Here is a 24207-nt window from a genome sequence, read left to right as displayed (position 1 = left end):
TTTAGGACTACATTATCCAATGTGTAAATATCAAAATTTTCTGTTTGGATGTTATTTTCAAACAACTCTGAGACCTACGAAACAAAATTGCTCCTTTTAAAGCGTTCATATTCAAATTAAACTGCCCATCATAATTTTAACACCAGTTTGATATAGAAATAAATGTAAAAGTTAATTACTTGATTAATTCCCTCTGAATTGTTGACTATATTCAAAATTAAGGGAAGCTCAAGCAGCAAATTTCATAAGGAATATTTGGTCATAATTTCATATTATTTCACTTGAATATCTCATCTCAATACTTTAAAATACCAAACTACATTTTAATTACAAATTTGTTTGGTTCACTACTAGAATATTGTTCTTCCTTCCCTCTTCATATATTTTCTGCTACTGCCAGCTAAGTAGAACAGATGTTCAGAATCACTAAGTGAAACAGATGTTCAAAATCGTTAAGTAGAACAGGTGTCCAAACAAGTATACAAAACAATGTCAGTAACAATATATGAATTCTTGATTTGTTTTTAACAAATAGGTTGACACCTTATTTACTGGGATGATATATCTCAAATAATTCATTTGAGATCATTACTACATACTTATCTGTTATTACTATAAGTTTTCCTCCTTCTCATTGCTAAAACTTGAATGTTTGTAATGAGTTGGAGCAGTTTTGTGCATTATATTTCATGAATTTAGTGTACTGAAAAAGTAATATACATGTGGTTCTTTGCAAAATGAACCAGTCCAATTTTCCATGATCAATAAACAACCTCTCAAAATTAAATTGATTATTACATTTAACAACACTTGAAAGCCATGAACTTTCAAGTTGTGAAACAGAAATAAACTCCAAATTTTACCATATGTGGCTGATTTGGAGAAGGAAACAAATATTACTTCAAATAATTGTACAGAACAATATCAAATACTTAATAAAGAAAACTAAGTCAACTTTCAGTACACTCACTGTTTTGACAGGGAATATCTGAGTATGCTCTTGAGTGAAATGTAGAAATTGGCAATATTTGAACAGTTATTGAAATTTAAGAGTTAATCATTTTTTTCTTCTCTTTTTTGCACAGTTTTAAGCACAAATAAGTACCCTTAATTAAATTAACAAGTCCAAATCAAAAACAATTTAAAATAGAATAGAACACCCCATTATCTGTTTAGTTAACTGCAAGTTGATATAGAAATGAAGTTATAAAACATATAGAATAATTCACAATTAGCTATTTAGATAATGATTTGTTCACATCTTTAAGGGAGTAATTATAGTCAATTAAAATTGTTTTGTATTACTACAAATATTCCACTGTACTATTTAAAAATATATCCTGTTATCCCAATAAGGTCCATTAAGTTATAGCGATAATAATAATTTCTTCAGTATTGGTACATAGCCTAAAAACTGGAGGGAAGGGTTAATTGATTAACAGGTACTTTAGTTTATCAACATCAGACGGATGAAAGGCATATCAGCAGGATTTGAAGTCAGAACATAAAGAACCAGAAGAAACACTACAAGGCATTTTTTCCCAGTACTCTAATGATTTTGCCAATACTATTACTAATAATTGCTATTTATTATTTAGGCGCAAAGCAAGCATTGATGCTCTACATTGACAGTTTCTTTTATCAATCACAGAAGGATAAAAGGCAAAGCTGGCCTTGGCATGATTTGAACTCAGAATATAAAGACCCTGAGTTCACACAATGTTAGTAATTTTGAGGCAGGAGGAGCTAATCTATTACATCAATCCCAGTACTTGGTTGGTACTTTATTTTATTGACTCAAAAAGAATGTGAAGTTGACCTTGTCAGGATTTGAACACAGAATAAAGCAAGAAATGCTTCAAGGTTTTACTCCAGTGCTCTAAAGATTATCAATGGATGAGGAAGAAGAAGAGCAACAGCAACAAATAATTTATTATGATTTATATGGTTCTTGTAGCTTAAATTACATAACACTAAATTTGATTGGCAACAGACCAGAAAAGATGGAACAGAAAAACATTTAACAATCCTTGCTAACAAATTGACACTGGATCAGTTTCCTGCTGACATATTTTATTTTCTTGCTTATTGGTAAACCAGATTGCAAATACTCTTTATACACAGTATGCATGAAATAACTACAATGGTTGCAGGACAAATAGCAATGGTTGCCGGACAAATAGCAATGGTAAGCAATATAGACACATACATATTGTGACTTTTATAGCAGTAAAATATAACATATTTTTTCCTTTGAAAACTACACAAGAAATATGTGTAAGACTGATAATACAATTAATAAAAACTGAAAACAGTTGTTAAAACCATAAAACTCTTGGGAATATAACTTGATACCTTAGTCCTAATAACAATAATAATGATTTTTAGCATAAGCACAAAACCACAAACTAAGCAGGGAAACAATCAATACCTTAGTAATTAAATCATGCCTATTTTATTATTCCCTAGAATTATGAAAGATGACATTGGCAGGATTTGAACACTGAAGGTAAAGGGAGATAAGTCAATATTATAAAGTATTTTCGCCATCCCTCACTCACTTCTGCCAATTCAGGTCTCTTGGTTACATCAGTCAACACAAGATTCTTAAGAGTTTAAAGGAAGAATGTAAGCATGTCTGCATTTAATACTAGTTACTTTTAACCCAGCCATGACCATCCTTTCTTTACTGTTCAGAGACAGTATATCTAGGACTACATTATCCACTATATACGGGGAGGGGGGAGGTTAAACAGAAGTGTGTAATTTGAGGAAGATTTGGCTGCTATTTTTAGCAGGATATTTGAGAAGAGAAATATGAGAAAATGACTGGGTTACGTGCTGAAGAAAACTGAAGATGACTAAGTGGGAGAAGAGATGGAAGTGAACATTTAATAAAGTAGAGAAAGGGCAAAATTGAGAATGGCACATCTAAAGATGGAAGAGGAAATGAGTGCAAGGAGGGAGGGTGTAGAGGATAGGGCAAAACAAAGAAGATTCCAATAGGATCCAGGAGGTTAACTCATGCTTTAGCAGGAAAAATGGCCTTGTTATTTCTAGCAAGTCAAGTGATTGTATAGAACTATTTTCATTGGCTAGTGATAATCTATGGTAACATTTTCAGAATATCACTTCTTAACATTTCAAAATTAGTTTGAGCAGGGTGCAGATTCCTTCTTCCTTCTGTGTTTATTTTCACATAAAACACTGTATTTTACTATATTCCATAGATTATATAACTTATCTTCACTACTAACATCTTACTCTACAAATGCTTCTCAACATTTCAGTGTATCTACTCCACACTTACTTTCTATTCCCATTAATTAAAACACTTTTATTATAAGTAACAAATAAAAAAAAATGGGGCATACTTCATTATAAGCAAAATGCATGTATACATGTATATGCATGTGAAGTCTGCGTCACAAACAAATTAGAAAACTCTAATGAATATATTACTTGTTAGAAGCACATTTATATAAGAGAGAGAGAGAGAGAGAGAGAGATAATAAAAGCAGTAACTTAGATACCTATAAAAATATATATGGTTATGAAACATAGTAAAAACATTGATTCTTGCAAACCATGTAGAATTAAAAAGTAAAAGAGAAGATAAAATTCTAATGAAAGAGCCACTTATCAGTGGGGAAAAAAGAAAACAAATGCAAATTGCAAAAAGGAAAAAAATTCATTTGTCTTGTAATGAAAATAAATAAAAGAAACACTAATAGATTGTTAAGTAAACATTAACAAGATGAAGACAGTAGAGAAATTTCACCCTGAGGGAGAAACTAGTATGGAGAGTTGTAAAAAGGTATTAAATGGTTTATCAACAACATTTCATTGATTTTGGGTTGTTGCTTTTTTACTAACCTAATACAACAACAGCATGTTTGGTTATGGTAGAAGCTGGATGAAAAAGTGTTTTTTTTTTTACTTTTCTTATTTTGAAAGAACTTCACATTAGGTTGAAGATCCATGATTTATGTTGAAATTCCAACTTTATCAAAATATTTTGTAACGTTTACAAAGTTACACCAGAGAGAGACAGACAGACAGACAGATACAGCAAAAGAGAGTCAGAGTAAGAGTATGAAAGTGAGTGAGATAGTAAGAGTGCAAGAGTGAGAGAGTGAGCAATAGGAAAGTGAGAGAGAGTAAGTAAGAATGCAAAAATGAGTCAAATTTCAAGAGTAAGAGTGTGCAAACAAGTGAGAGTGTGAGATTGAGCAAGGTTTTAGCATGAGAAGTAAGAGTGTGAGAATGAGCTAATAAGAGTGAGGGAGTGAGTGCAGATATAGGAACAATTTCATAGGTAAAAGCTGTAATCAATCAGTTTTCTGTAAGTAATGAAAATTGAGATTATAATAGAAGAATCACAAGAGAGTATTACTTGATTCTCCATCATCATCATAGTCATCAACATTTTTACATCCACTTTTTCCAGCTGACATGGGTTTCAGGAAGAGCTATTAAGGTAGCATTCTGTGGCTGGATGACCATTCTGTTACCAACACCTCAACTATTAACAAGCAAGGTAATATTTTTCCATGGCTAGATATGCTTCCACAGAACACTAGAAACAAACACCACCATATGTATGGCAGTTGATGTCTGTTTACAACTGCTGCATGGTGTCCAGACAAAGAGACAAGAACACACACATGCATGCACACACACATACTTGTGTGTGTACTTTGCTTAGTATTGGACAAATAAGAAACAAGTACTTGCTACATGTTGTAAAGGATATGTAGAGATTATATATATATATATATATATATATATATAGCAGGCTTCTTTCAGCTTTCATCTACCAATCCACCAAATTATAATTATGTATGTGTGTGTGTGTGTGTGCATATGTGTGTGGTGAGCTTTTGTACAGTTTCCATCAGGCAAATTTCACTCATATGACATTGTCAGTTTGAGGCTATAATAAAAGATACTTCCTCAATGTCACATGCAACCTGAAACTATGTTGCTGCAAAGTGAACTTCTTAACCACACAGTCATGCCTGTACATATTGTGTTTCTACATTTAAAGAAAAGATGAATATTTTGAGGTTGGGACATATGATTTAAAAAAGAACATCTGAGAGAATGTAACAAAAAGAGTTAACTGCATTTCTTTCATCTAGAATCTTCTGAGAAAGAATACTATTTCAGGATAATCTCTAAAAGTTATTTACTACAGACACATTGTGTATATTTCTCTTGTTTGTGTACATAAATACTAATATATTTCTATAAATGTTCAAGTGAATCTATTCATATTCATATTAATTAATACTTCATAAACAAATTTGCTTATATATAAAAGCTTTTATCCACTGATCATGTAGGCTTGAGTTTGACTAGGTTTCACTGATAAAGCTCATTAAGCCCCAAACCAGTTCATAAATGTCACTAATAACAATGTAAATTTTGTGAAATTACTTCTTAATATCATAGAATTATCAATGCTTTTCTTTGAGAATTGTTAGAAATTACCACTAGGTTTTTGTCTTTCCCCAACTAAAAGAGGAATTTCAATTACAGAATTTTTATCATATGCCATATGGTACATCACCCTTTGATTCATCAAAATTTAGGCCATTGACCCACTTGAATTATTTCCCTTTGTTTCATATTAATAGCAGCATTTTCAATATCAAAATATGTGTGCTTTTAATGTTAAAATATATGCATGCTTTTGTGTCCAAACGTGTATGTGCCTGCATGAATGAGTGCACATATCTATGCAACTGTGTATAAGTGTATGGGTCAGTGTGTTAATGCATAGATAAATAGATATTATTTCCAAAATGGATGTTTACAAATGCTGACTATGGTATAAAATTAAAAACATATGTGTGCATTCATAGAAAAGTGCACATACATAGTTGAATGCAAGCAATCATACATTATCAAATCCCTTGCTGTGTGGAGAAAAATATACAAGAGCACATAAGTTCAATCTCATTGTCTATTGATCATAAAGCAATTCTCATTCCCCAACAGGATATTCAGAAGGCTGTTTGGTCAACCAATTAACAATTTATTACTTCTCTACAGCTTAAGGCATCATAAATATTTCAAAACAACATGGCTTCAAGCCTTTCACAAAAGAAATCGATTAATATATTTGCTTACAAGCATTTTGGTGCACTATTAAAATATGAGAAAATTATACACTGTTGGGTTTTGTGTTAAAACAGAGAAATCTGAAATATCCTATCATCATTATTACCATCACGATTATAATTTCTATGTCTATTTTCTTTTTCCATTACGATGATAATATGATGATATGAATTAGTAGAAACCTAAGCTTTATGTAAATCGCTCATGGATGATATTATAAAACTGGGTGAGTGTAATGCATTTTAAATATTTCAAATCTGAATTGCTCAAACCCAATGGTTTTAAACTAATAGGAGATAGAAATGGTTAAGGAGTAAATGAAAACTGAAAAGGATTACATTTTGCCACAAAAGATTGGTTGTGTGATTTATAGGATGTATAATTTATAAAGGGAAGACACCAGGTGACGTTAAAAGATACTTGAGTACATTATAAAACCTTAGATTAGGTATCTGACAACAGAATCTCCCTGTTAACATGAGCTTAAGAAAGCCATGAGCACAATTTTTCTTTCTCAGACACATATAAAAAAAGTCTGTTATGGATGGCTTGTATATATCTGAGTTTAATATGAATAGACAAATTATGAGCTAACTTCTCAGAAAGCTGAAATAAACAATTTGATGTAAAGATGTTGATTTGCAATGAGCTTAAAGGACATCCATAATATATTCAGTTGGAATAATACAAATTATGTAAGAATGCAGAGTGTCAGTCATTTTTGGTTTGATAATCAATAGCCTAGATAAAAAATATGTAAATCTTACTGATAAGTAGCTTGATATGATTGGAAATAAGTTCTTATGGAAGAACTAACAAATGGAGATACATTGGATAATGGCACTGCTGTTAGATTGTACCAAAAGAAATGTGAATACTTATTATTATTATGATAAATATAATGATTAACTATTTCATAGTTGACAATGGTAGACACACATTTTCTTCTGGCTGCCACTATTATTAGCTTATTGAAATTCTCTCTCTCTCTCTCTCTCTCTCTCTCTCTCTCTCTCTTTTTCTCTCTCTCTCTCTCTCTCTCTCTCTCTCTATATATATATATATATATATATATATATATATATCTTTATACATATACATTATATACATGAGTGTGTGCATTGCTAGCATGGAAGACGGATGTTAAATGAGGATGATGATGAGTTATATATGTATATATACATTGCAACAAGGAAAAATCGGTTGTAAAAATGATGACAATATATAAATTGTGTGTATGTAATACACACACACACACACACACACACACACACACACACACACACACACTGATGTCATGCACATTCAAACATACAAACCAATTCACAATAATGCCAGATCCAGGTTGCAAGCAGTCTGAATTTTATTTTACCTATTTTTATTGTTATTGCCACCAGTTTATTGTTACACAACATATGAGTGAAAAGTTATCAGCAAATAGCAGCAAAATATGAACGTTATAGCAAGTGAAGAAAACAGCTAAGATTGTTCATGCCCCAGTTTTGACGTTTTGGTGGTGTTTGGTGAAGAAATGCCTGACTCAAGAAATAAGACAGTCTCAACTGAACACATTAAATAAATGACACTAATCTTATGAAGACAAACAGAACAAAGGAAATCTGAATACATCAAAATTATATTTGACTGATGCTGGTTTTCCTGTTATTGTTGATGTTAGTAATGGTGGTGCTAATGTTGACATTACTGCTGTTGTTTTTGTTGGTATTAGTAACAGTATTGATAGTTGTATTGCTGGTAAGTTCTTGTTCTGTTCTGGTATTGTTTCTCATTGTCATTGTTGCTACTGGTAACAGTTGTGATGCCCTCTCAGAAACTCTGTTCTGCAATGTTTGAATAGGTGTACATGATATATATATATATATATATATATATACATATATATATATATATCACGCTGATATATGACCTACGTTGGACCCCTTATTCGCATAATCACCGAACCTGGAGCTTAACTATGGTCTATCCATACCACTTACTCAGCATTACCTGAAACCTCTGGGTCTATTTGACACCACTATTGCTCATAACCTCTTTCTCTCTCTCTCTCTCTCTCTCTCTCTCTCTATATATATATATATATATATATATATATATATATATATATATATATATATATATATATATATATATATATATATATATATATATATATATATATATATATATAGGTAGTAATGACTTGTAGGTACATGATATTTTATCATGCAACCATAATATACTATAAAGTGCACTTTTTATATTACTTGTTGAGGTTATCTCTACAGATATTCTTTAGAAATTATAGCCAGCACTGATTTTTGTTACTACATTTCGTATACAAGATGTCAGATGTAAATAAACAATGAGACTGAAGATGAGAAAAGGGTACTGACTTATAGAAACATTTAATATACTTTATAGTATATTATGGTTGCATAATGAAATTCCGCATACCTACAAGCCATTAGTATTTGTGTACCCAGCTTCCAGGAATGCATTTAATATGTAAATTGGTATATCCAATAACCAGAATCCACTGTATACAGTGGCTATTTAAGTAATGTGTTTGAGGATGATTAAAGGGTTAGATGGGTGCTGATGAAGGGGAAAAGCCCCCGAAATATGGTATATACACCCATTATTCTTTTCTCTTCCTAACATACCTGTGGCTATTTCGTTAAAAGATTTAAGACTTTTGCAGGTGATCCCTATTTCAAAACCTAGAGTTTTTTTTTGAGAGAGGGTATGAGAGAGGGTAAGAGAGAGCAGGGAGAAAGAGATTTTGTTGCTAGTTTGAAGTCCCCCATAACTTATAATTGTTGCTGTTGTATGTTGTGAGTTGAATAGGAAAATATGTGATTTCATCATCATCATTTAATGTCCATTGAATGAGGATGATGAAATCACATTTTCTTATGCAACTCACAACACGGTTATGCAACAACAATTATAACAGTTATGAAGGACTTCAAAATGGCAACCAAATCTCTCTCTCTTTCTCTCTGTCTCTCTCTTTCTCTCTCATAAAAACTCCAGGTTTTTAAAATAGGTATCACCTGCAAAAGTCTTAAACCTTTGAACAAATGATATAAAAATGAATCTTCCTAAATTTTCTTTTTTAATAGTGAGATTTTGCAAGTGTATGTGTGTGTGTGTTTATGTTCATCTGAGGTTCATGCTTTTTCATTTACATTTTTGCTTGTATTTTAAAATCAGTATAATTGTTCTCAATTTCTAGATTCTAAATGAGTTGACAATGTTGGTCTGAGTAGTTGATAATATTAGTGGATGTAATCCTTACTTCAGGCCTTGGGTGTATGCTTGTGTGTGTATGATTTTGTTAAATTTTTCAGGACTTTTGAGTTATGGCATTTTTCTTTTGTTTTTCTATTATCTTGAAAGAAGTGGCTGAAACTTGTGGTCTTGTATTTTGTTTTGTTCCCTTGTCTAAATTTGTGACTGCTTGTTGTGATGGTGTTAGTTTAATGCCTTTTCTGTAAAGACACTTGAACATACTTTCTGTATCGGCAATGTAGCCTATTTTCATTTTCTCTGATGGCATGTATAAATTTTGCTTAGTGAGTTACTTGAAATCAAACAGTATTTGATTTCCAAAATTTTCCGAATTAACAAAATACAAGGATAAAATAACCACTACAAATAATATTCACTTACAGTCTAGTCTTCAGAAATATAGAAATAATGTAATAAAAAAATAAAAAAGAATTTATATTTCAGACAGTAGTAATATGAGAAAAAATGTCAGTGAGGCCTCATAAATATGCTACTGAAACTCAAAGAAATTCTATGAAAAATATATAGAGTTTAAATTTAATTTCTTTTATTTTATCACCCCATTGTGTGCTAACACACTGAAACAGGAAATACTCTAAAAATATTACATCAAATGAAAGAACTCTATGCTTTGATCTTAAAGTGCTAACTATAAAGGTCAAGGATTTGTGAGCCAGTCCAAATTTTGATCATAGAATAAAACTTCTTTGTTGTCAAATGTTTCAACCAAAAACTATGAATAATTAATTGGAACAGATTTGTTTCTTCCTGGCAAATTTTTAACTTCAATTTTCCATGCTAACAGAAATTGACTGATCCTGTAAATTAATGTTTTCACAAATTGCTATCCTTTATGCAGCAGTGATACCCATATTTTGGTTTGTCAGACTACTTTATGTTCAGAGGAATAGATTCAATTGGGGAAATGTAAGCTGTCGAACTGCAAGTGGATTTCTAGGCAGTTTAATGCTTCACCATTAAGATTCTCCCCCCCCTCTCTCCATCACCACATTCTGGTAGTCTTTTTCTTCAAATAGCTGCAATCAAGCAACCAAGTTCTCAATTCTATGTCATGTGACTCTGTTAATAACACCAATGTAGTTAAGAGGTCTGTACTCTCTATTAGAGTGTAGAGGTTTCCAAAATATAACATATGACTTGGTGTTCAATACAAAAATGGTGGCCAGCAAAGCCTATCTTGCTTTGAGCACCAATAATAGAGATGGATGGAATGTGCCTATAAATCTCCTCTTTGGTTTTTAAATCTTCATGAAAAGCTTAGTGCATATATCAAGGCAATCTTGAAGCTACTTCACAATCCAGGAGAAAAATGCTCTTTACTACACTCTCCATTATAAAATACACTAGAGAAGTAATTACAAAATGTAAAAAATTCTGCAGAACAAAATAACATAAAGAGTGTGTGTGTGTGTGTGTGTGTGTATGTGTGTGTGTGTGTGTGTGTGTGTGTGTGTGAAAGAGGAAGAGAGAGAGAGGAAGGAGAAGAGAAAGAGAGGGAGGGAGGAGAAGAGAGAGAGGAAGGAGAAGAGAAAGGGGGAGGGAGGGAGGAGAAAAGAGATAGGAAGGAGAAGAGAGAGAGGAAATGTAGTTAGGACTCAAAAGAAATTACAACTCACAAATATTTCCGCTAACCCTCCCAAAACAGCCAAGTTTCTAGCCCAGTTATTATCAATCTCTTAATACTTACATTACTTTTATGTAGAACAGAAAATTGCATGTCATCACTAAATAGAGGGATTTTGAAAACCCATTATTTTAATCTACTATACCAATAATAATAATTTCTTGCATAAGCACAAGGTCAGAAACTTGAGGGAAGGGAATAGTTGATCATATCAATCCTGTCACTCAACTGGTACTTAATTTATCTATCCCAGAAAAGTGAAATGTAAAGTCAATTTCTGCAGCATTTGAACTCAGAACATAAGGGACTGTCACTAAATACTGCAACACACATAAGCTATATCATCACCTGACTAACATTCATGTTTGTAGAGCAACAATGTTGTATGGATATATTAAAAATATAATTAAAACCACTTTAGAGGTACATCGAATTCTTTGGACAAAATACAGATTTAAAACTAACATTTAATCCAACTATTTATCACTGATGTTAATTAATAAAGCTGGAGATATTTAGATGTGAATAAAAATTTCCAATGGAGATGAATATCAATTGAAATGAAACATTTTCAAAAATTAACTTGGTTGTGAACTCAGTTGCACCAAGAACTTAGTGCAGCACTACAATCCCTTCAATGATAATAATAATAATAATAATAATAATAATAATCTCAACATTAATCACTGTTGGATTTGTTGATTCAAATAATTTAATTAATTCAAAAGTGACAATCATGTGGTATAATTAAATTCCCATACCATTATATTTATAAACTAAAATATTTGCCTTTTTTTTTTACCCCTTCATAAATATTTCAGAAATTATTAATAAAAGAATGAAATAAAATAATCTTTACTCAGTAATTATTCATAGAATGAGAAATTAAAATTTTATATTTTTAAAAATTTCACCAATTTTCTTAATATTCTTTCTCCAATATTTGTACTTTAAAAAATTATGCTAAGGACATCTTATTAAAAAAAAATCTTTACTCATACCAGCATGGAAAATGGATGTTAAATGATGATGATGATAAACTTGTCTGATTTATTTGAATAGTAACAAAAACCAGAAAGACTTGCAGTTATAAAATCACAAATTTGGGATTGTGGTAGTCATAGTACCAATTCAAGAAAGTAAAATATAACATTGATGGAGAGAAGTAAAAAACAGTAGATGACACAGACAGGCTGGAGAAGAAAATGGCAGCCAGTGACAAGATTTAAGAACCACAATGGCAGCCAGTGACAAGATTTAAGAACCACTAGCAAGACACAAAAGCAGATGCATAAAATAAGAGGAAAGGCAAGTAGAGTAGCAACCACTAATAAGATACAAGGAGAGTGTCAACTAGGCAAAATACAAGGGCTGTGGCAACCACTGACAAGACAAAAGGGAAGTGGCCACCACAGTTAAGATTCAAGAGCAGTGGTAATCACTGAAGAAGAATGGCAAAGAAAGATACAAGATTTATAACATCCACTGACAAGTTGCAAGGGGAGTGGTAATGGCAGACAAGATGCAAATGTAGAACTAACCACTGACAAGATGTAGGAGAAGTGGTAAACACTGACAAGAATCAAATGGAATGCCAAAAGAAGTGGCAATCACAAGTAAGATATGGAATTAACTACAAACATGTGGCAGGAAAATGGCACCAACAAACAGATGAAAAGGAGTGACAGTAACAAGCAGGTAAATGTTGACTGAAAACTACAGATAGATAACTGAAGCAGTAGCAGCACATGGTAGGTGCCTGAAACAATAGTAGGTAAATGAAACAGCAGCCACAGTAGTTAACTGAAACAATGGCAGCCACAGGTTGGCAGCTGGAATAGTAGGAGTCACATGTAGACAAGAGGAACAATGCAACTACAGCACAGGTAGCTAACTGAAACAGTAGCAGCCACAGGTTGGTGATTGAAACTGTAGCAGTCATAAGCAGGTTCTAGTAAAGGAAAACTATAGACAGAAGTCAGGATGGGATATCATAATTATAGTTAGAAGCCAGAGTACCAGAATGAAGTGACCGTAGATGGAATAGTAATGATTATTTGAGAGAATATAATTTTTACAAAGCATACTGACAATGAATTTTACAGAAAATCAGAGCTGAAATAATAAAGCCTAATTTTTCTAAATACTGATTATGGAATTAAAAATTTGATGGATTACCTATCATATCTGTTATGTTGTAGTTTATAGTGCAAGGTGATAGAATATAGCAAATTTGGAATCAAATGTGAAGTATGACAATCACAAAGAGGAATTGGAAAATTAAGTATGACAGCTAAAAACAGTAAGTTGAAAGTATGATAGTCAGAAAGGTGGTGTTGACTGAGCAGTGCAAACATGACAGAGAGGTGCTATGATATGATGTGTGAGAGTCACAGAGAGAAGCTGGGAAGGGAACTGTGAAAGCTACAAAAATGAGATGGGAAGGGAAGAGTCACAGAAAAGAGTCATAAAGTGATATGTGATAGTCACAGAGAGAAGTTGAGTAACAAAGTATGAGAGCAAAGAAAAAAGATGAGAAGTGAAGTATGAAAGTGACAAACTGACGAAATAAAGTGTGACAGTAGCAGAAAGAATCAAAATATGTTATGTAGGAGCGTATTAAACTATGATTATCCTTTCATAAATAAATCAATGCAGAACATAAAATAAGAGGTTGAGGAAGCAATTTAAATTTTCTTGTAATCCTTTTAAAATCTGTGGAAGATTTTAATCATTTTCTCTTCAATATTATAAAAATGTTGACAATTTAATACATAAAGAACTTGAAGAAACTTATAGAAACATGTCAAGCTATAAATAATAAGTGGAATAGATGAAAGGAACAGTAAAATGAAGTGACAGCTATATCTGTCTACATTTTTTAGAAATTTTATTCTTAAAATATAAGTGCTGACAGCAATTATTTCAATACAATGATAAAACAATTAAAAATAAGAATGATGCAGAAATATTTATGAATATCTAATTGAATAACATGAATAACATAATTTTTCAGGTAACATACAAAGCCAATCCCACATCTCAATACTCAATCTGTTTTTATGTTATGCATTAGCCCCAGAGTAGCCCTGATAAAGTAGATTGACTAATTTGGTAAAAAAAATTGTAAAATAAACTATAGGCCATAACACAAGAACCTATGATAGTGAGTTTATTTCAATCAATAAAACTGAAAATATTGAAAAAGAATCAACTTATCTACAACATTATTCTGCTGTGGTTCATATATGTAATGCTTAAACTATGGAAGGAAATCAAAGACAATCTTTTATACACACAACATTTATACTCTTCAAAAGACAACTGGCCAATAAACTTTGGTGCATCATTTATATTTTTCTTTGTACAATCAACTGATAAATAAATATTTAAAATTAAGTATGATATGTATGCTAGTGATTTTTCTTTATATATTTTTAGAATTCATGGCTTAATGGAGCAAGTACTAAACTTTATTCATTGGACTGATAGCAACTTTCTCTGATATCAAAATTTGGATGTAGTACTTAAGAGCCAGCCATCATCTGTGAATGAGCATGGTTTGGTAATTATTTTAGGTTCCTATGTAATTGCATTGTTGACAATGACAGGCAAACTAATATAATATAATATATAATTGCAAGTAAACATAGACACTTTTTAACTCACCACCCTTTGACCCACGGGCACATCCAGAATATGACAGCTGGAGAAGGGAGAGGGCTGCACTCAGCTGGCACTCATTTTCAACTGAATATACTCAAGCATATTGAAATGAACAGTCTTGTCCAAGAACTGAACTCCTTAAACACTAAACCTTTACAGAATTTAAAACAGCATATTAAGATTTGTTGAAGCTTTACCAATGTAGCCATACAATATCAGAATAATATTATAGATAAGGTTTTTAATCTCATTTCATAGTTAAAATTGTTTACTTCTTGGAATAAAATAAAAATAATAGATGCCAGCTCTCAAGGTAGAAGAGGTGAAAAGTGTTTAACAAAGAATAAGGATGTTATTCAAAAATATTATATCCTAAGACCACACCTTCAATACTACCTAAGAGGACTTTACACCATCTCAAAAATCAAAATGCTTCAAAACTAATAAAATTTTAAAAGAAATTCATGGTTCTCTATACATTTCCAACAATTTCATAACTTTCAAAATAACTGTGGAATTTCAAAGATACTGCTAGATTATAATGATTATGAGTGAAATAAATTTCTTTGAACTTTGAAATTTTAATTGTTGTTGCTTTGTTGACATATTTGCTGACTTTTTAAAATGAATCATTATTTTGTGGATGGGGGAGAGTAAGTAGAGTAACAGATACATCACTTCATGGCCATCTTGAGCTCAGAACTCACCAAGGTCAATTTTCATTGTCATCAACATGTTTCAAGGTATTCGTTCTAGTTCTTTACATTCTGAGTTCAAATCCTACCAAGGCCAACTTTGCTTTGCATCCTTTTTTAACCAATAAAATATAGTACCAGTCAAGTACTAGGGTTAATAGTATGGACTAATCCCTTCCCTTCAAAACCTGCTGACCTTATGTCTAAATCAGAAACAAGTACAAAATATGCCTTGCAGTGTTTCTTCTGGCTCTTTATATTCTGAGCTCAACTTTGCCTTTTACCTCTCCAGGGTCAATAAAATAAATTACCAGTCAAGCAGGTTGATAGATTCAACTAATCCTCTCCCCTCAAAATTGCTGGTCTTGTGCCTGAATCAAAAACCATTAAGGGCAGTTGATCAGTAAAATCATTTGAGCATTGAGAAAAAAATGCCTTGTGGTGCTTGTTTAATTTTCCAGGGTTGATAGAATAAAGTGACAATCAATGGGATTAATGGAATAATGGTATTGACTACCCTTCTCACTCTCAAAATTTCTGGCCTTGTCCCTAAATAAGAAAACATTATCATTTGAATTAGAATTAGAGAGAATTTGAATTAGCAGTGAGCTGGCAGAATCATTAGCATGCTGGACAAAATCCTTAGTGGTATTTCGCCCCATTCTGAGTTCAAATTCCACCGAGGTCGACTTTGCCTTTCATCCTTTCAAGGTTGATAAAATAAGTACCAGTTGTATACTGAGGTCAATGTAATCAACTCATTCTTTTCCCCAAAATTGCTGCCCTTGTGGCAAAGTTTGAAACCATTATTATTATTATTATTATTATTATTATTATTGAGTAAGAGAGCAATGCATGACATCAAAGTGACACTGGGATAAAATATACAAAGCCCAATATACCCATCATGACTACTCATCTGATAAGGATACACCAGGTACATGCATCACAACCATATGTGCGTGACATGGTGATCTTATATAAAGATAAACAGTGCATGACCTTGCAGCTGGGGCCCAGTTAGAATTTTCTTTGGGTTGAGTAGTCTATCCCACTCAAAAGGTGCCTGAATAAAGTTTATTTAAGGACAATGAACAAAAAACTCATGTTTCCAGAGGTCAATTCTTCGAATCCCAAGGAATTCCTCTAAACACATGGCTATGATGCTCCCCAACTACTTCTGCTCATGATCAGAGATGCACGCATTGTCAGCTACTAAGGGACATGCCCAAATGGTTTTGGTCAAGCAACTGATAAGCAAAACTATGGTATGAAGCAGGTAATTTGCTGTAGCCCATCTTTTATACCAAGACAAAACAATGTACATGATAACACTTCCAATTAGTTAAGATGAGAAGCCATGAGAGCCACTACTTGGTACTGTATCTGGACATTTCTATTGCATGAATTATTATTATTATTATTATTAGTAGTAGTAGTAGTAGTAGTAGTAGTAGTAGTAGTAGTAGTAGTAGTAGTAGTAGTAGTAGTAGTAGTAGTAGTAGTAGTAGTAGTATAGCCACAGATATTACAATTGTGCAAAAGAATGTTTGAAACAATTAATGAATATAATTTTACCAACATGATTATTTTTGTTGTTTACTAAGTAGTAACTAAGTAAAAGTCTTTTTTAAAAAAAATATAAATAAATCATTGACAAATATTTAAGATTATAAAAGAAAAATAACTATTCAAGATTTATAATTCTTCTATGTATTATATTTTTACCAAATAAGCATCTGCTCAAAGAAAATATTTTAGTATTTTTGAGAAAATTCAGATATTATTTGAAGAAGGAAAAAGTTTAAAAAAAGAAAATTATAATTTGCCCGTTATTGTTTTTTGTGAAACAATTTCCAGAGGAGATAAAAAATAAAATAATAAACTATTTACAAATGAAAACTTTCAACTGTTTAAGAAAATGGAATTTAGAAAAATCTACAACTAGTGGCTAAAGAATTAGAGGTGGCATTTAAAAGCATTCAAAGATATGTTTTCATTAATTGCCCGATTTCTTAAAAATAACAAGTAAACAAAAACATTAGTAGAATTGTATATATTTTAAAGGACAAACCTATCTCTTGCATGATATTGGTGACAAGAATGTTTTTGTTTTTACTCTTTTAATCAGGAAGGAAATCAGTATTCGTGGCTCTTTGAAGAACCTCCAAGACTAATGGGAAAGAAGGAGAGATGGAAGAGGGAGGTATCCTAAAACTGAAGACCTACCTCAAATAGTGTTGAATAGTGACTTATTAAATCTGAACCCAAGTAAGCCAGTCAGATTTGAACTGAAAATGCAAAGAAATGGAACTAATACTGCAAGGTAGTAGTAGTAGTAGTAGTAGTAGTAGTAGTAGTAGTAGTAGTATAGCCACAGATATTACAATTATGCAAAAGAATGTTTGAAACAATTAATGAATATAGTGTTTAATGTTCTTGATGATGGCAGTTTCATCATGTCTGAAAAACATGAAGAAGAACAGCACAACCTCAAATAGCTATATAAACTGATTCTTGAGTAGCAAGGCTTTTCTGCACTTAGTTTTCTCCCTGCTTACACTTAGAGTTAGTCCACACAATCTGATCCCACTCTTTAGACTTGAAGGTCAGACCTTAGTGGCTCAGTAGGCTAAGATGGTTGCAGTGATTGGCAAGCTGCAGGTTTTACATTGGAGTAGCCTTCTAGGTGAATTATCTTAGAGAGCTGGAGAGTTACACCTACTCTGATTTAACGCTCTTACATTTCTACCAATCCAACATTGAAAAGTGGTGTTCTTTTAATCAATCTTCGAAGAATGAAAAACAAAGTTGACCACGACAGGATTTGATCTCAGAGCACAGTAAATCAATTCACCAGACTCAAAGTTGAAATCAATAACAAAGCATAACTGTTGGGTTCAATTGAACATTACATTAGTTTTTATCTGATGAACATTTGATTAAAGGTTGCAGTATATTATAACCTTTATGAGAATTTTCTGTAATACAACATCAATTTTAGATGAAACCATAAAATCTACACTTCCCATAAATTTAACCATATTAATCATAACAAAATTAATATCCAGGGGATTGATAATTCAGAATGACAGCAGAAAGTCTTTGATCCAGCTAAACATTAGCTGAGTGGAAATGACATTGGGAGAGAAGCAAAAGCAAAGTTGTCTTCCAAACATTTCTAAATCATAGCTTTATACATAAAAAATACACTTCCAAATTCATCATAAACATCCTTGAAACCTGCCCCAAAAGGCATAAAATGTTACTGAAAGATAAATACTGAAAATAATTATGTCAATAATACTAGATAAAAATGACTGATATCTTTAAAGATCTTAATATTATTAATACATTTATATAAAAGACTTATAATAATAGTCAATATATTTAGATACAAGAGCAGCTTCAATTGAATTCAATACAATATTTTCATTGTATTTTACTATAAACCTTTCTCATACAAGTTTATGAGAGATACAATGGATGTATATACTATCTCTTCATAATTCAAGCCTCATCACCTTGGACAAATGACGTAGTTCTTTGACCCTATCAGATCTGTTGGTCGTAAAATATCTGGAAATATTCTCAGTATTGTTATAATAGCCTTAAATGATCAAATAATTATAGGCATTTATATATATATATATATATATATATATATATATATATATATATATATATGCAGCAAGCAATAAGAATACTGTGTACTTAGTAATTTATAAACTCTACTAATGTTATAAAAAATACTATCTCTAAAATATACATAGCTTTCCATGTTTAAATAAGCTAATAACAACAGTTATGTGAGATTTCAGAGACCTCCCTTTATCTCATCAAATAAAAATGTAAGCAGAACAAACTAGTATTGATTTTCCCCACAACACTACAAAATTGGAAATATCCTAGTCTATATGGTAGGTGTAAATGCTTGACATAACACTGCTATCTCTCAATAAATCTTTACCAAATTTGGCATGACGGTTTAAATGCAACCCAAAACAGTACATATACAAAAATCTAGTGTTTGAGGCTCTCTTGGTGTAAAACAAGGAGGAGTCAAAGAAAAGATATAGTAAATTGTTAAGAGTGAGAGACAGAATAAACATAGGCAGTTGAGTAGGAGTGTTAGTAGGAGGTACATAAATATTCTTAAATATGTTTTCAGTTTGTGATAGTAAACTGTTTTTCTTTCCCCTTCAGTTTCTCTTTAATCTCTTTGTGCATCTCTGATACACATAGACACTCTTTCTCAATATATATCCATATATATATATATATATATATATATATATGGTATTTATATAAGCTTAAAGCTTATGGCGATCACCGTGCAATGACAAAGGAAAATAGTCTAACAAAGGGGCATATAAACCAACAACAGGAAAATGAAGGCTTTCCTATCCACATGGGACTTGAATCCACATCCCTTGTTAATGCGACTAAGTGTGTTACCTTTAAAGGTAACACACTTCTTTTTTCTGTCAAGGGCTTATATGCCCCTTTATTAGACTATTTTCCTTAGTCATCGCACGGTGATAACCATAAGCTTTAAGTTTATATAAATACCATTATTATTATTTACAGGATTGTAAAACACAACACTGTATAACAAAATCATTCACACACACACACACACACACACACACACATAAATAGATGTGTGTATTTTTCCCTTGTTAACAATTAACACGGAAAAAATAGATAAATAGTTACCAGGGTAGCAAAAAAATCACACAAGTTAAAAGGGTGTAACTCCTTGTTTTTAAAGGTAGAAACTCCAAACTTACGTGAAATATATATATATGTATATAAGACAACATATATATATATGGTGGGGATGCAGTACTCCAGCATGGCTAGAAACAGAGAGCAAACAACACCAGCAATAGCAAATCTGAGTGAAGTAATTAAAGTTTTGCTATGATAGACTTTTTTCCTTCAATATAATGCATTCCTATCTTCAGATTATTTACTTACTAACCTATAGTTTACTTTAAACAATTGAACCGAAGTAAATTATGTAACACATGCCTTGCTGAATGGACATGACATTACCAATGTTTTGTCTATTTGTGCTACTTTTATTAATATCCCAACACAATGTTATAAACATGAGCCTGTCTAAAACATGTCTAAAACATTGGGCAGCATTAATTAGCAAGTCTGAATGGAATAAGCTCCTTAGAATAAATACACACAGAAATCGAAAACCAAAAATATAAAAGCAAAATATCTAATGAACTCAAACTTCTTTAGGCAGTGGATTAGCAAAATTATTAGAGCATAAAACAAAATGCCTGCAGTATTTAGTAATTTTCTATAGTTCTTAGTTCAAATCCTGCTGAAGATGACCTCATTTTTTATCCTTTCAGGATAAATAAAATGAAATAGCAGTCAAGTAATTAGTACTAGGGTAGATTTGATATTTCTATAAAGCAGCGGTTCTCAACCATTTTCTTTTTTACACCTACAAGCTTCTCTGATTCCTCTTTTACTCAGGTATTCAATATTTTAAAAATCTTATTAAATTTTTATAATTATAATATTAAAAAAAATTGCTAAAATGTTTGGTGTATTGTTGAAATATAACCAATTTATTGCACATAATTTTTAACAGAAAAATCTTATATAGACCTCCAAAGGTCATATAGACCCTGAGAATCACTGTTACAAATGCATCATAAATTTGAAATGAATTATGCTAGACAATGGACCTGAGGTTTTCAATTCAGTAAACTATTTTTAAGTAAAAATACTTTTTTGTTATTGTATAGAAAATAATTAAAATTACTGATAATTTACTTTCATTAAGCAATAAGAAATATTAAGTAATTTCAAACATATGACATAAAGAAAATGTTTATAAACTATTTATTTTAAATTTCTGATATTCTCACTTGCAAAGATCTTCATGCAAGTTTAAGTTTTGATTGTTCACTGATCTTCACACATACATGGGTGCAGGCATGTTCAGCAAGCATTTTCAACTATAGTCCAAGGTTGACCAATATTATGTAGGCAGAATTAGCAGGCAGAAACTGTATGGAAACCTTTTTTTGTGTGTGTGTATGTGTGTGTGTGTGTGCATGCATGTGTGTATGTGTGTGTGCATGCATGCAAATGTTTCATTTTGTATCATCTTTGCATGAAATCTCATGTACAAAAATGGTGGCATGTTGAAAATTTTCTGCTAATAAATTATCCTGTAGCACAACACTTGTGCAAGTGAAATAGAAATTCCTTACTTATGAAACTGATATAGTGACAGGAAGTGTATCTAGCTGTAAGAAAAAATTCCACAATAATATGTCTTTGTCTAACCTGTATTAGCATGGGAAAATGGATGCTAAACAAATGAATGAATGAACAAAAGAAAACTGGAACAATTATCAAGCAGTACCTCTCAGTTATTTACAAGTTATACAAAGTGGAACTCAGTGTTCTACATCCTCAGGACACACACAGAAACAAACTGTTCTTCTCCATCCATCTAGTTTCATTAAGAAATATTTTAGTGGAACGAAACACTAAATTGTCATATCTCTTTACCCCAATCACATATGTTGATTCCACTTATTTTTATCTCAGCAACATTTTCCTTTCACACTACATATGTAATACAAAAAGAATAATAATTCAAGAACAAATGTATTACACTATTTTTACAAAGTCTTGTTTTTTTCTCTGTTATCAATGATTGATTTCTTTTTTTTTTTTTTTCATGTATGAATTACTTTACTATTCAGACTAGCAATTCTGAACTTTTGAAATACATACTATTCAAGCATGCTAGCATATTAGCTTATCATAACACTTAGGCCAATAGAGATCTACATTTCTGGTGGCACATGAAAAATAAGCGTACTTAAAACAATACATTGCTACTGGTTCTATAATATTTTCTACACAGAGTTACTGTGTGGTAAGAAGCTTGCTTCCCAACCACATGGTTCTGGGTTCAGTCTCACTGTGTGACACCTTGAGCAAGCATCTTCTACCATAGCCTCGGGCCAACCAAAGTCTTGTGAGTGGATTTGGTAGACAGAAACTGAAAGAAGCCCATCGTATATACATACATAAATATATATGTGTGTGTGTGTGTGTGTGTGTGTGTGTGTGTGTGTGTGTGTGTGTGTGTGTATGTATGTGTATTTGGGTTTGTCTTCACACCATCGATTGACAACCGATGTTGGTGTGTTTACATCCCCATAGCAGTTTGGCAAAATAGACCGATAAAATAAGTACTAGGCTTACAAAGAACAAGTCCTGAGGTCATTTTGTTCAAATAAAGATGGTGCTCCAGCATGGCTACAGTCAAATGACTGAAACAAGTAAAAGAAATAAAAGAAAAAATACTCATCATCTCATGAGCTAAATAGAGGCATCACTTTGTTCTTGGATTCTATATTTCTATAAATACTTAGCAGCAAACATAAGCAAAAATAATTGCTAAATCCATGCAGATTTCTTACATTAAAGCATGCAAACTTTTGACACACACACACACACACACATACATACATACATACAGAAAGAGAAAGACATATATATATACATATGCATACATATATATACATATACATACATATATACACATATATATTCATATACATACACACACATACAATATACACATGACACACAGGTGTACACACACATACATATATGTATGTATCTGCACACAAACACCAACCTCTATTTCAAGTCAGTTTATAAGCACACACAAAAGAGAGAAAAAAAAAACTATAAAAATTTACTATCTACTGTATTTCATCTTCAAGCTAAATTGCAGGAAAAGATCTTTTGTTGTTTTCTGTTTTGTTTTCCCACCACATCTATCCATTCCTGCCAAGATGTAAGGAAATAATTTGATCCAAGCTTTTCGCTGTATAAACCCACTATATCAGAGTGATGTCAGTTTACAATCAGCAGGAAAGAGTAACATACACACATATGTATGTACTCACTCACGCACACACACACACACACACACACACACACACACACACATATATCTATAAAACGGAAAGAGTAAAGGCAGTGCGTACAGCAAGAGAGAATGAGAGAGTAGTACAATAAACTAGTTCAAGAGGGCGACAGAATTAACTCAGAGAAAAGAAAGGCAAAACTGATGAAAGCCAATAATTGATTTATTGATTATTACTTTGAACAGTGTCTTGTTAATTTTTTTGTGTTTTTGTTTTTACTTATCTTTAAAGATGTTACTAAAAGATGTTTTACAGTCAATAAATAAAATTAAAAGGGTGAGTGAAATGTTATCAATATTACAAAAGTATATAAGAAGGAAATATATAAGCCTATTGTAAATTTACAGTTTAAGTTGTTTGACAAATCATCTAATAGAAGAAGCTGCCTCACTAAGTTTCTTTGGAAGACAGTTATGGCTTCCTTTCTTGAGATGATCGATTTGCTTTAAAATACTTACTATTTCACTACACAATGACACTGTAAAAATATAACCTCTTCTTGTTAACCATTTAAGGCCACAATAAAACATTTGTAGGGCTATTGTCAATTAACAAAATGCTTATTCTCTTTCTCTCTATCTATCTCTCTATCTCTCTATCTCTCTCTCTCTCTTTCTCTCTCACTGGAACAGGTAAAGTTGTTTTGTTAAATACTTGTGATGAAATATGAACTTACAAAATGCAAAAACTATATATATATATATGTATGTCTATATGCTGCATAGTTTCCATAGATTTGTATAATGTTAGGTGCAAATATATTTAATTTAAATCATTGTTTCCA

The 24207-nt window shown here is 31.7% G+C and overlaps 1 protein-coding gene across 11 annotated transcripts in view; it reads right to left on the bottom strand.

Moving 5' to 3' along the window:
* The window catches only part of LOC106879475 (uncharacterized), a 419118-nt gene that overhangs the window by 91105 nt on the left and 303806 nt on the right, over positions 1–24207 (bottom strand). Inside the window, exon 1 of one of the 11 annotated variants that reach the window (XM_089358612.1) lies at positions 180–425. The exons of the other annotated variants lie outside the window; for them this stretch is intronic. The gene's annotated coding sequence lies outside the window, so the exon portion shown is untranslated. Of the gene's footprint in view, positions 1–179; positions 426–24207 lie in introns of those variants that run through there. 11 annotated transcript variants of the gene reach the window in all.

Source organism: Octopus bimaculoides, chromosome 10 (genome assembly GCF_046866305.1).
Source record: "Octopus bimaculoides isolate indiv1 chromosome 10, ASM4686630v1, whole genome shotgun sequence".
NCBI classification, from domain to species: domain Eukaryota; kingdom Metazoa; phylum Mollusca; class Cephalopoda; order Octopoda; family Octopodidae; genus Octopus; species Octopus bimaculoides.
Note: the sequence above shows the minus strand (reverse complement) of the source record. Positions and strands in the feature narration are given on the sequence as shown.